This window comes from Papio anubis, chromosome X, assembly GCF_008728515.1.
Source record: "Papio anubis isolate 15944 chromosome X, Panubis1.0, whole genome shotgun sequence".
Taxonomy (NCBI): domain Eukaryota; kingdom Metazoa; phylum Chordata; class Mammalia; order Primates; family Cercopithecidae; genus Papio; species Papio anubis.
The window spans coordinates 135212828-135227423 of NC_044996.1; the positions used below are offsets into that span (position 1 = coordinate 135212828).

The 14596-nt window shown below is 39.8% G+C and overlaps 1 protein-coding gene and 1 non-coding gene across 6 annotated transcripts in view; one reads left to right on the forward strand and one right to left on the reverse strand.

Moving 5' to 3' along the window:
- The window catches only part of MID1 (midline 1), a 256980-nt gene that overhangs the window by 91477 nt on the left and 150907 nt on the right, over nt 1–14596 (forward strand). The window contains exon 1 of one of the 5 annotated variants that reach the window (XM_017954013.3): nt 6660–7483. The exons of the other annotated variants lie outside the window; for them this stretch is intronic. The gene's annotated coding sequence lies outside the window, so the exon portion shown is untranslated. Of the gene's footprint in view, nt 1–6659; nt 7484–14596 lie in introns of those variants that run through there. 5 annotated transcript variants of the gene reach the window in all.
- LOC116272183 lies at nt 1345–1447 on the reverse strand. The gene has a single exon (XR_004180911.1). It is a non-coding gene; the product is annotated as a U6 spliceosomal RNA (small nuclear RNA).

The window sequence follows — 14596 nt, forward strand, 5'->3', positions numbered from 1 at the left end:
GGGGCTTAATGGTAAAGCCCTTACGAATGGATTAATGCCGCTATTAAAAGGGTTTATGGAAGTGGGTTCTTCCTCTCCTACTCTTTTGCCACATGAGGACATAGCATTCCTCCCTTCCAGAGGACACAGCCTTCAAGATGCCATCTTGGAAACAGAGAGACTAGGCCCTGACCTGCTCTCATTTTTTTGTTTTGTTTTGTTTTTGGTTTTTTTTGTTTTTTTGTTTTTTTAGATGGAGTCTCTGTCGCCCAGGCTAGAGTGCAGTGGTGCAATCTCTGCTCACTGCAACCTCTGCTGCCCGGGTTCAAGCAGTTCTCCCGCCTCAGCCTCCCTAGTAGCTGGGATTACAGGCGTCTGCCACTGCGCCTAGCTGATTTTTGTATTTTTAGTAGAGACAGGGTTTCACCATCTTGGCCAGGCTGGTCTTGAACTCCTGATCTCGTGATCCACCCGCCTCAGCCTCCCAAAGTGCTAGGATTACAGGTGTGAGCCACCGCACCCGGCCTAAATCGTTGTTCTTTATAAATTACTTAGTCTCAGGAATTCTATTATAGCAGCACAAAATGGACTAAAACATCGGGGTTCCTGCTTTTTTGGCTCACTAAGTGTTCATGACTTCTCTCTTTCAAAATTTTATTGCTAAAATAAATAAAGATGTCACTATTTTACAATAATTCATCACATTGCATTTTCCTGTAAGAAATAGTAAAAGTTGGATTTTTATGCCCTTGAAAAAGAACTCTATCCTTGAGGCAATCTGAAGCTAAACATTTAACAACTTGAAAAATTAAATCACAGCTCTCTGACCAAACACCGGAAAGTTTTATACTGAAATTCAGATACTCTTTGCTTGTTTATTGACAGGGAAAAAGCCAAGATGTCAAGAAAGCCAGCACAAATATGAGTAGTAATATCCCCTTAGCTAACATAGATTTGCACCACCCATCTACCTTCTATCATGTCATCCTTTTTATTTCTTTCATTTTCATGCATGAGTCTTTGAAATGTTTGTGTTTTTAAAAACCTTTTTTTTTTTTTTAATTTCCTTCATTAAAATGTAAGCTCTCCAAGGGCAGGCCTTCACGCTCGTATTTACCACCAATTTGCTGCTGCCTAGAGCAGCTCGTGGCACATAGAATGACCTCAAAAAATACCATGGGAATGAAAGAGTAGTGAAAGAAATGACTCTTCTGATTTTACTCCAAAATAAGTAGTTCTAATTTTTTTTAATGCTTAGAGAAAGCCAAAATGGATGTACATATAGGATTTCTAATGTCATAAAAGTAACAAAATTAGCTTACTCTTCCAAACTCTTTTATTTTATTAATATTTTTTGAATAATAAAAAATTATAGAATGCTTCATGAATTTGTCATCCTTGCGCTGGGGCCATGCTAATCTTCTCTGTATCATTCCAATTTTAGTCTATGTGCTGCTGAAACAAGCACCAAACTCTTAAAATTAGCTTAGGTTCAGAGTGAAGAGCTGAAGTTGCAGACCAGACCCAAGCTGTTTTGGGACTATGAAGGACATTAAGGGCTCTGTTTAGTTGAGCAAAATCTATGGGTGAGACTTACCTGCCTTCTGCCAATTTTCCTGGTACAACAGCTGATGTCAAAGGGTGGTCGGATAAGGAGCTTGGAGCCGTTGGTAAGGAAGTTCTCATCACTTTCTTGCAGGCTCCTTTTACCTCTAGTCTTCTATGACTCAAGGGTCATTCAATACCAAATGAAATTCTGCCTCTATGGTAACTGCTAGAAAGCCCAGTGATGATCTGATTTCTAGTAACAACTGTTGGCCATATCCCCAGGAGGAGACAGGAGTTGTGTCTATTAGGAAATAATTTTCCATGGATCTATCACCTTTTTGTACCTCTTGTGAGCTGGAGCACTGAATGCTTTTATTCCATACTATTTCCCAGGATGTTTGTATAGCAGTCTTGGGAGATAGAGGTAGTATCTTGCTCCAGAGGAGAAGGCAGGTTTGTTTTTTGTTCATTATATTAAAGACAACGTCTTCTTCCAGGGCAAAAGTTGGGCAGGCTAACTCGCAGTCCATTATAAAAGATTCAGATTCCCTAAGCTTGGGGTTGCTCAGGTATGATGCAAATCTCTTGAGTGTGCAAACATGGACCTAGGATGCTCCATAGGACTTCGAGGACAAGGGGAACCAACAGAACATGAAATACATACCATTTGAGTAAAAACAGCCTTTATCTTTGATTCAGGTGTCTTCTGCCAGCATTCATGAAATGAAACTGGCAAATAGCAAAAATCTGAAACATTTCACTGTTCTTGATAGTTTCACATGCTCCATCCATGCCAGGGTACCTTATTTCCTGCAAAATAAAAAATTCTGACAAATAGTGCATATGAGACAGGGTGACCCTCAGTGGGAAGCAGAAGTGAAGCCCCAAGTTCATGGTGGGAGATCAGTGGTAATGAACAGAGGTATGTCATAGTGTAGGAAATAGATGAAATTGCCAATGTGAAGATAAGTCATTCATGTTAAGAATAAAAATGCTAGTTCATTTCACATTCACATACTGTTTGTTCATATAAGACGCTCCATGAATGTTATTGAATAAATGGATTTATATCCTCGCTCGCAAAAATGGTATGAAGTGGTTTCCGGTAAAAAACACAGATAATGAATTTATTCAAAGAAGAGTGGGAAGAGGCAATTCAGAACAACAAGGGAAGAAGGACCCCAACCCCACAACCCCTACCACCCTGTCCTTCCATAAGAGCGATAATTTTGTCAGGCACTTTAAAAAGTTCACCTCACTAATCCTCAAAGGACCCTTAAGATTGCTCTCATCGTCCACGTTTTACAGATAAGGAAACTGCATAGAAGATAGGAAGAGCATCTGTGAGTATAAGATATGTACAGTATCTGGCTCCAATCTGCCTTTGCAAGGAAATGGCAGAGCCAGGATTTGAACTCAGGTTTATCTGACTTCAAGGTACTACGTGGTTTTGTTTGTTTGTTTGTTTTTTGTTTGTTTTGTTTCATTTTGTTTTGTTTTTTGAGACTGAGTTTTTTTACTCTTATCACCCAGGCTGGAGTGCAGTGGTATGATCTCAGCTCACTGCAACCTCTGTCTCCCAGGTTCAAGTGATTCTCTTGCCTCAGCCTCCCAAGTAGCTGGGATTACAGGCACCTGCCACCACGACCAGCTAATTTTTGTATTTTTAGTACAGACGAGGTTTCACTACGTTGACCAGGCTGGTCTCGAACTCCTGACCTGCCCGCCCCGGCCTCCCAAAGTGCTGGGATTACAGGCATGAGCCACTGCACCTGGCCTCTACATGTTTTTTTTTTACAGGACACCACATCGACAGTGTCAGCCCACTAGACCAAGAACTCTTGGGCCCACTGAGCTCAGGGCTTAGCCCAAAGTTTTCTGAAAGCATGCCAGAGGGAAAGCTGGATGAAATGCTTTAGTAAAGAAGAAATCACATCAGCTCATCACTCATCTGACAGTGGAAAGGACTGATCAGGAAAAGGGGGAAAGGAGAATAGTGGCAGAACATAGAAAAGAGAAAAAAAAAAAGACTGAAATTTTTAATGGAGTGCAAAATCAGACATATTTTTTACTTTTGTGAACCTCTTTAGAGACTACAATAATAATTCTTATGTGATAAGTCCAGTAAATTATGATGATGTTTTATTAAATATACCATCATACTAGCAGCTTTTGTGGAATTTGCGTCAGAAGAAAAGTATAAGATATTACCACCATGATTTGGCAAAACCAGTGTACTATATTAATGTTAGCTGCTTAGTTGCTGTAATTGTTTCTCAACGTAATACCCACTGCATAGTTTCCCTGGGAGTTCTTGAAAGCTCTATTGAAAGGTTATATTTAAAGTGTAAGTTAGAGTGTGCTGTGAATGGAGAGAAAATTGTTTTTCTTTTTGTAGAAAATTCACTTTCCTTGGGACTATATACTAAGTTAGCTCAGTTATTTGACAGAACCAGTATCTTATTTTACAAAGGGAAAAACAGAGATCTAGAAATTTCAAGAAGTGGATCACTGGTTGAAAGGGCAGGGGGTGTGACTGAATGTGATTTGAAAGCAGTTTTAATTTTATGACACTTTACAGTGTGTGTGTGTGTATGTGTTTTAATGATAACCTAATTTTATTGCCCCAGACTTAAAGATCTGTGCCACCTGGAGAAACTACAGTTCATCCATTAGCATGTAAATGTGTTAAGAGTATTTTTGCTTGAATTTCTCCCGAGAAGCCTCCCGGCTTTGTTCTGTACAGACACACAGTCCCGACGCTGTTCTTAATATCCTGTTTTCATTTGTCAGCGCTGTTGTCCTTTTCGTTGCCATGTTCCCATCATTCCTCTTCTTTCATGTGGTGCTTTACAATAACATTCAGAACAAAAGAGTCACTCCTCTTTCTGTTGCCTTGAAAAAAAAAAAAGACTTCTTCCCCTGACTGTAGAGCTTCAGTGATCAGGGGAAATGTTTAAAGCATGTTATTCGTAATAGTTAACCAGGAATTATGAATAAGGGTTAGTTTTCCTTACTTTTTAAGATCACGAGGTGGCTTCAGGGTATTGTGAGCAAAAGGTTTTTGTGTGTGGCTGACTTTGAAGTTGAGGGAAAAAGCGATTTTCTTTGAGAAAAGGAGCCATCATATTTGAGAAAATTTCCCAATCTGCTCACACAATGGGAATCAGTTACTCTATAACATCGTCATTACCTCCATGAGTCACGAGACTAGTATTTGTTCTTGTCTTTGAACTTAAGCTTTCCAGTGTTCAGAGAACAATTGTGAAATGTCGCATTGGCCATCACCAATAACTATTTTGCTCCTGGTTGGTAATAATTGGGAAGGGGAGGGTGTGTACTTTCTCTGCCTTCTAGGAGAGTATTATATAAATAAAGTAAGAAAAAGTTTCCCCAAGCAGCAAGCTTTTCTCCAGGGCACAATCTATTATACTTGCTGCAAAAATCCCACTTGACTGGTCTTTCAGAGAATAGATCACTTGTGTCATTTTGCTCATTTCCAGGTAACCTTTTGCAGATATGAGCAGGCAGTTGTTGTTTTTAAATAAACATTATCTACAGGTTTCTGTTTTTGCACTGAGGAAGGAATGTTTCTGTAATGCAGAAGGGATGCTATAACTGAGGGGTTTGTGAAGAGTGAATTCTAGCCAGTCTCAAATAATTTTGAAAAGGTGCTTTTGTATATGTATATGTGTACTTATGTATACATACACATTATATATAACTACAAAAACTAATTCCATTATGGACATATATAGGACTTTATACAGACATATAAATAGTTCTATGAATATATATATAGAAATGCCTAGCAAACTATAAATACATTTGAGAAAGCATTCAGGGACGGTAGTGTTAAACACTTTTCATCTGTGGCTGGTTTCACAGAAATTAGTAACTACCATTTCTGCTACCACCACGCTGTTGGTCCATTCACCAGGAGGATTGATTTAGACTTCTGCCAGGAGACTAGGCGTGACCAGCTCTCACCCTCTTCCTCTCTGTCCAATCTGCTATCATTGCCTTCAGAACCAAATTCTTGCATGATACCTGGTACAGCATAGACCTGGAAAACATCGGTCATTTTCAATATAATGTAAAACAGGTTCTGTGTGCCTTTAAAACTAAATGCTTTATTTCTTAAACTGTAAAAGACATGAAATGTCTGAGACATTCAGATAGTGGGAAATTTCATCTGCAAGTTGTCAGATTATGCCCTTTAAAAGATTATAATTTTTTGTTGTTTATCATTTTCTCTTGAGGGGTGGAGTAAATATTTCTTTCCTGATGTTTCAACTTCAGATGTTCAGGCTAATTTTCCACTACAGTGCCAAAATAGGGAAAAGTTAGGCCTGTAGAATTTTGACAATTTAAATGTTGTTTTAACAAAAGGCATGTCTTGATGAAAAGTTCTTTAGAATTTTACTTGATGATCTATGTGTGTCTCTTCCGAGGACAATGAGAACTTCTTAAGGAAGTCATCTGTATGTGAAATTGAGTAATCCTTTTATTCATTGTTAAAAGACAAATGAAGTTATAATTTGGAGAGACATATGCCAAAAAATCTATGTTTGCATTTTTATGTCCTAACATGTGAAGCATGCTTTGATTTACTGTGAAGTGTTGCAATGGCAATAAAGTAGATGTTGAGACGTGCAAACTGGGCAACCCGAGGAAGCAGTTCTTGCCTCTGCATCCCCTTTATCATGAATGTTCCTTAAACACCTTTGGTGGAGTCCAAGTGTCTGGATTATGAATTGAATTGTGCAAGATTCTTTTTTTAAACACTTTCCTAATGATTTACCTTACTTGCAGTTTCTTGTCCTGCATAGTGATAAGCAACATCCTTCAAAGAACTGCAGTGCAGGACTTTTTTTTTTTTTTTTTTTTTTTTGCTTTTAGGAAGACTACTTCCCCTTCCTCCTTTAGTCAATCAAATTTTAGAAGATTACTTTCTATTCTCTGTTCACCCTTTCTTTGCCATTCTGGAGACTGAAATTTTGGACACCCATCACAGATTTGCTATTATATATATACTGTGTATGTAATATTCAATATATATACACACATATGTTATTTTTATATATGTGTGTACATAATGTATGCATATGTGTGTGTGTATGTGAAACCTGTGTATATATACATATATATGTATATTTTATACATATATTTTAAATTGTTTATCAGGATGATAGATTGCTATTTAGGTCACTATTTTTGGAAGAAATAAATGACTGTTTTATTGTATCTGTACTGGAGATTGTTCTTCCTGATGTAACTTTGAAGAAAACTTCTTCCAAACATTATACATTAATTCAGAAGATAAAGGCACAAAATAATGTGTATATTATTTTTTTAAACGAACGAGCCAGCATCCAGAGCATAATGTGATCATATGCTCAGTAGGACATTGAAAGGCCCCAAAGGTAAATGAGTCTAGTGCCTGTTCCCAACCCCAGGAGCTGGGCAGGATGGCTCCTGTTGGTGGCATGGAAAGCTAGCATTCAGCCTTCTGCCACAGGACACTGTCTCAGTCGGCCAAGCTGCTGCTGGTCCCTGTAAGGAATGAGAGTACAGATCCTGTTGCCAAGTCATCATTTTTTTGGACCAGGCAGTGGGTGTTGAGCTGACCTGAGCTAACTTTTCATTTGCGTTCAGTTGAACATTGAGTAGGCCAGAGGATAGGGAAGTCGTGGCGGGGGCCATGGAAAAGGCAGTTGATTCTTCAACTCAGGCAACCCTGGCGGAGTGGATGAGGTGGAGCTGGCCTTCCTGGAATTGTTGGACCGATTTTCCTGTTGTGTTTCACTGTTGACGCACTCACAGACACACAGGACCGCTCCAGCACTGCCTGCCACCCACCATCTGGTCTCGGTGGCCTGTCTGTCATTTCGTGGGTCCCCATCCTCTGCCTACGGCGATGTTTCTTCAAAAAGAACTAGTGTGCAGTCCATTGGTGGGTATTCGAGGTGATCTGTTTGTCAGAATCTAGAGAGGTGCTCAAAGAACTATTAAGGACCAATGTACTAGTTCCTGTTTTTAACCTGTTTATCAGTCTTTCAGTTGAACAAATTGGATTTCTGAAACTGTTGAGGGGCTTTCAGCACTATTAAGACAGAACAGGATAGGGTGGTTGTTCCTCCAGGAATCTGGGTTGTTCTTTTGCATTGCCATTTGTCTTTGTGCTTGTCTGCTTGTATAAATGAACCTCGAGAAGGAGTATTTGTGTTCTATTAAGTAAATTTGGAAGACTAGGTTTCAATTAAAATAACCAGACAGTGTGACCCAGCTTCCATTTCCCCTTAATTTTGACCATTAAAGCCTTCATATCCCTACAGACATCTGCCATGCTTCGAAGTGATTCTTTTCAGGAATGTTCATTCATTATTAATCAGGTTGCATGGTCAGGCGAGTATGTGATTATTTTAAAGAATGTCCTAGAGATCCAATTACTAAGAATGAGCATGTTATAGGCAGATGTGAAAGCACAGAAAAGATTTGGTTAACAGTTTAATCTGATTTGCATGAATTCCGTCAGGTGGGTGTTTGGTGAAATTAAAAGTCTTCCCTGGTTCTCACTTCAGGTATGAGGTAAAAACAACAATAATAATAATGTCAGCACTTCTTAAAGAAGAAATGACAAGTTATTCAAAATATCTATTGTATTAATTATTTTAAAACTTGAGGCTAGCATCTCAGTGCTCATCTGCTTGTCACTTTTTTTTTCCAAACAGTCCCTCTGGTCCCCTACAATTTGCTTGGCAGAAATTCTTAGTTGTCTGTTACTGGTTGAGCAAATGAATTTGAGTGTGCTGACATTTGGAGGCTAAATGCAGTGATAGTTCAGAGTAACATTCTTTACCTATAAAATGTTACTGGATCACCTTTTTTCATCTATTCTTACTTGATGTATTATTTACACTGTTGTTTTTAAGAACCACTTTGCATTTTTACTGAAACAGCCTACATTATGCTATCAATTTCCAGTCTTTCAGAATGCAGTTAAATCCAATTGGATCCCCTCCTCCCCTTTTTCCATCAGTTCATGGCCCTGTTTTACTGTGCCTTTACTAACCCACCTGCTTCTCAAATCGGCCAGAGTACTAATCAGTAAAGTAGCATTTGAGTAGTGTCTTTATTTGGTGGTCTTTATCACTCAAAGTCAAATACTAAACTGCATGATTGAATATGCAGATGCTGAGTGCTTGTATTATGTTATTCAAAATACCGTATGATGAATTCATCTTGGATGTAGCAGCCAGTTTTTTTTTTTTTTTCTTTAAAATTTATTTATTATTATTATACTGTAAGTTGTAGGGTACATGTGCATAACGTGCAGGTTTGTTACATATCTATACTTGTGCCTTGTTGGTGTGCTGCACCCATCAACTCGTCATTTACATCAGGTATAACTCCCAATGCAATCCCTCCCCCCTCCCCCCTCCCCATGATAGGCCCCGGTGTGTGATGTTCCCCTTCCTGAGTCCAAGTGATCTCATTGTTCAGTTCCCACCTATGAGTGAGAACATGCGGTGTTTGGTTTTCTGTTCTTGTGATAGTTTGCTAAGAATGATGGATTCCAGCTGCATCCATGTCCCTACAAATATTGAGTTTGTGTTAGAGAAGTTTTTGAGTTGAGAAATTATGCTTAAGATGAGAGCAAGTCCCTTCTGAGTTGAGTCCCCATTGCAATCTGCCTCCCAAACTCAGGTTCATTTCCAGTGTTTCACACTTCAGTAATTTTGAGTCCTCTGAAAGTCTGTATTTCTGCTGGTCCAAGGTAGAAACATCATTCTGCAGTCTTTAAAAAAATATTTCACCTATAGTTCTATAAGAAGGATGATCTCATAGCAAAAATCCAAGCAGGAATAAGTGAACTAAATCTTAATTACCCAGGTGAACAGGGGTTAAGAGGAGTGGACAATCGAGTAAATTGTCTTGATTTCGTTTCTGAAATTTAGTACTCTCAAATAATTCATTTGTTCATTTTTAATGCTGTTTGTTGTTTGAAATACTTATAGGAGCTTCCTGTTCTGAAACCATTTTCGTGTGGCTTGGTGTAACATTGTGGAATTTTAACAGTATGTTTGTCATCTCAGTTATGTTTTGGTAAATTTAACAATAAACTTAGTCTCTATAGTCCAGAGGATATTTGGAAAAGAACTAGAGGAAGTGCCCTGGGAATCATCTGGGCAGTGGCTGAGAGCCACCTGGTATTAACAGTTAATCACAGGCCACCCAGTGTTGGCATCCAAGTTTATTCCTTGGTCTAGTGACTCACTAATTTCCCTGGTAGTGAAGGCTTTAGAGTTGTACAAAGTGAGGGCCTGAAAGTAAAATTATTGATAGAATTGATAGAATTGCATGTTCTTTTTAATGTACTCCAAGTTAGAAAAATAACTGTATTTCATGGAGTATGCAGACATAACCTAGAATACTTGTAGGAAAGCATTGAGAGGTGGGTTTACCTTATGATTAAAAATGTCAATACCTCCATTAAGGGAAATTTGGGATAAAAAATTATGGATGATGTGCTGATGATGGGCGATCTCCTTATTCTAATGGATAAGTGAGCTCACAGAATGCATTTGGTCTGGAGACTCCTAATTCTTGGTCACTTCTTGAATATACAAGTGAAACTTCTATATCCTTGGCATTCTGAACCAGAAGACCTGCCCATTGAATTTGGCTGTGGATTAAACTGGCAATGCATTCTGTCTTCACAGGGATCCTAGGTGTTCCTTCAGGGTGCAGGTTATCTTGATTGTGTCATAGCAGGGGTCAGGAGAGACTACAAAGAATAAAATTGTGAAATTCTAAATAAAAAAGAATAAGCTAGCTAGCAGGATGGTGGCAAGAGTTGTGACAGTGTAAGCTGGAGATTAAATGCTATGTCTGAATGGACTCGCCAGGTCAGTATTTTTGCCTCTTACTTCAGAGGAGGGAGCAAAAAAGATGAATCTAACAGACATGAACCCATTTAACTTCTATGCCCTTGGTCTGCAACAATAATTCATAAGAGCACCTATCCTGAGTTCCCCATCTCCCTTCTCAAGCCCAAACCCTAAAACTGAGGAAGTCCCTAGGGCCTTCCTCTTCCACTGGGAATTTTCTCCTTCAAGATGTTTCCTCTCATATCCTGTACCTTGGACAAAAGAACACCTTCCTTTCTCCAGGAAAGTCCTCCTCCTGGGATGAGTGTTTTCTCAGGATGAAGACACCTGGAGCCTGGAGGGAGCAAGGGGCCACCTGCTCAGGCAACTGGATCAGCCAGATCATCTTAGCCATCACCTGGGTACCAAGGTCCCATCATTCTTACAGCCCTCACTGCTAGCTTTCCATCTTTCTGTTGATTAATTTTCCTTAACCCCAAAGGCACATGCCTCTTACATCCAGTTTTTATCATGGGGAGTTTCAAGGGAGTTGGTCATTTGTCTCAGGCCACACATTCATGACTAGCCTCAAATTTAGACTGTGAATGTTTTATCTCCATATGAGATTTGTGTTTGTGTGTCTGCCTGCACACGTGCATGTATGTTCCTGTATCAGCTCCAGAGTGAATCCAACCATTTTGAAAGAATGAGATTAATCACATAACTTTAAACCCTAGGTCCTATTACTAACTATTCTGTTGTGTACTAGGAAATAATATTTTAAAACAAAAATTTTAGTTATTTTGTACATAGGAGAATTATATCACTTTGTGTTTTTCAGTTAAAAGGGTTAAATGTAAAAATTTAAGATATGTCACACGTTTAGAGCCATCTTTTAAAATAATTCCTCTTTGTTGAATATGAAGTCACCAAATCCAACAGTGGCCAGACTATCTGGGCCTCCTAGGAGGTTCTACTCTCATCTTAAACAAAGAAACACACACACACACACAGAAAACAAAGAATCCAAACATGAAACCAGAAACATATAGGAAAAATTATTTGTTCTAGGAAACAAAACAAAGGCAATTGCTAAGAGCATCAAATGATCCCATTTACCTCATGAGTCACTGGTATAGGCCATGAATGATTGGGAATAAGATTGAAGGCATAGTTTGGGAGAAGCTAGAGCAAGGCTTTTAAAGGAGAAAAGGTGACCAGATTCATACTTTGAGCAGCAGGGAGCTGCTGAATGCTTTGTGCCTTTGAGAGGAGTGACAGGAAAAAGCAGTGGTGCCAAAAGCATGTTGCAAACATTCAGCTGAAGGAAGAAAGACTGAAGGTGAGAATCAAATTAGGAGGATTTTTTGGTAATGGTGTAGGAATGCAGCAAGGAGAGTCTGGATCAACACAGAGGCAGTGGGAACAGAGGGAAGGAAAACAGTGCAAAGGGCTTCTGAGGATTGACACATATATGTCTTAGCTAATGATTTGGATTTGGGGGATAGAGGGTATGTTCATTTCCTACTGATGCTGTAACAAGTTAGCACAAACCTGATGGTGTTAAACAATGCAAATTCATTATCTTACATTTCTAGAGTCAGAAGTCTGACACAGGTCTCACTGGGCTAAGAGTAAGATATCTTTAGGGCTGCATTCCTTTTGGGGGCCCTTGGGGATAATTCCTTTCCTTGCCTTTTCCAGCTTCTAGCCTGCATTCCTTGGCCTGTGGCCCCTTCCTCCATCTTCAAGGCCAGGCATGGCTGGTCAAGTCTTTGTCATATCTCATCATTCTGACTCTGACTCTTCTTCCTGCCACTTCCACATTTAAAGAGCCTCGTGATTCCTTTGGGTCCACCTAGATGATCCATGCAACTCTCCCCATCTCAAGGTCAGCTACTTAGCAATCTTAATTACATCAGCAACAATCAATCCCCTTTGCTCTATAACCTAAAATATTCACAAGCTCTGAGGAGGAGGCTGTGTATATCTTTGGGGGCCATAATTGTGCCTCCCCCAAAGAGGGAGGAGTAGAAACTGTGGTGTCTGCCGTCTGGTGACCAGGAGGATAGAAGCGCTGTGAGGAGACACCAGGAACCCTGTAGAAAAGACAAAGACCGGCTCATGAAGGAAGAGGATAAATCCCACGTGATGTGCATTCCAAGTCTGAGGCACTTGCAGTACGTGAAGCAAAGAACTGTTAGTGCTAAACTGGGTTCCAGAAAGGGATGGCATCTTGGGATACAAGCCTAGCAGTCATTCTCAGAGAGGCAGTACATGAAACAAACAAAAAACTGGATGGCCCTGTCGTTATTTTTATAAAGCAAAGTTCCTTCTTTTGAGCAGATGCCACTACCATGCTTCTTGTACTTCCCAGCCTGTGGAGCCAAGAGCTAAATAAACCTCTTTTCTTTATAAATCACCCAGCCTTAGGTATTCTGTTATAGCAACACAAAATGGACTAAGATACACATCATGAGAGGGGAAAGGAAAGGAAGAAGAGGGAGGTGTGAAAACATTTACTTCATTATTTTCCATCAAAACATCTGTTTATTAATTTTCCATTTTAAAGAAGTACTTTCCTCATAAGTCTTGAATCTATAAGAAAGTTTCTTCAAAAGATGTATCCAATGCTTCCCACAATGTGGAGCTTCACTGTAATCTGTCACTAAAGACTCTCCTGCCTAGGAGAGTGATTAGAGTGAGTGCTAGAGGGACTGTAGGGAACATCTGTGAACACTCACCCATGGATACACAGACAGCTAATAAGTAGCAAAACTGCAGAATGTCTTAGATTGTCCAGTCACCTGTCTATCTCTCTCCCCTTTCATTCATTATTCTGTGCTCTGTTCTAGATGTCTGAACCATGGACAGGCAGAGGTGTGAGCTGTGAGCTGTGATTTGTTGCCATTCCCAGTTTGTTGCAAGGGACTCTCAAGATTATCTAGATCCTCTTCTCAATGAGGACCAGTCTGCCCACTCACAAAAATGTTAAGCTGTAGGATTTCCTGACAATATGCATGTGTGATTTCCTTTTATTGAAGAAAAAACAAAGAAGGTTTTTTTTTTTTTTTTTTTTTTTTTTTTTTTTTTTTTTTTTCCCGAGGCATGGAAATTACATTATGACAGTTAAGAAAAGGCAAAAGCTGCTGTTTTATGATATTGGGGTTTTTTTTGTTGTTGTTTTTTGTTTGTTTGTTTGTTTGTTTTGTTTTGGAACGGAGTCTTGCTCTGTTGCCCAGGCTGGAGTGCAGTGGCACGATTTCAGCTCACTGCAACCTCTACCTCCTGGGTTCAAGTGATTCTCCTGCCTCAGCCTCCCAAGTAGATTGAATCACAGGTGCACACCACCACACCCAGCTAATTTTTTGTGTTTTTAGTAGAGACGGGGGTTTCACCATGTTGGCCAGGCTGGTCTCGAACTCCTGACCTCAAGCAATTCACCCACCTTGGCCTCCCAAAGTGCTGGGATTACAAGTGTGAGCCACCGTGCCTGGCCTATACACAAAGCTATATATTTGTGTGTGTGTGTGTGTGTGTATAGTCAAAAGAAAGATAACATTTTGCATAAAATTCCCACCCACGTACCACTATCTGCTTGGTGAATCCCTGTTCATCTTTTAAAACCCACTTCATATTTTACCTCCTTCAGGAAGCTTCTCCCTGTCTCCTCTTCCCCTACATAGCGTTGATTATTCCCTGTCTATCTTTGGCATGCGTCTTTTTTATGTTACATTACAGCTTGTTCATTTTTTTTTTCTTGAGATGGGCTCGCTCTGTTGCCCAGGCTGTAGTGCGTTGGCATGATCATGGTTCATTGCAGCCTCAGCCTTCCAGGCTCAAGCCTCGGCCTCCCAAGTAGCTGGGACCACAGGCATGTGCCACCACTCTTGGCTAATTTTTTTATTTTTATTTTTTGGTAGAGATAGGGTCTCACTGTGTTGCCCAGGCTGGTCTCAAACTCCTGGGATCAAGCGATCATCCCACTTCAGCCTCCCAAAGTGCTGGGATTACAGGCATGAGCCACCACACCTGGACTTGTTCATATTTTCTCTCTCAGAATGAACCATAAGATCATGGCGACAGGGGCCAGGTGTTACCAGTACTTGTCTCAGGACCAAGTACATAGATGAACTTAAATATTTGATGAAAGAATGAATGGCAAAAAAAAAAAAGAAAAAAAAAAGGAATGAATG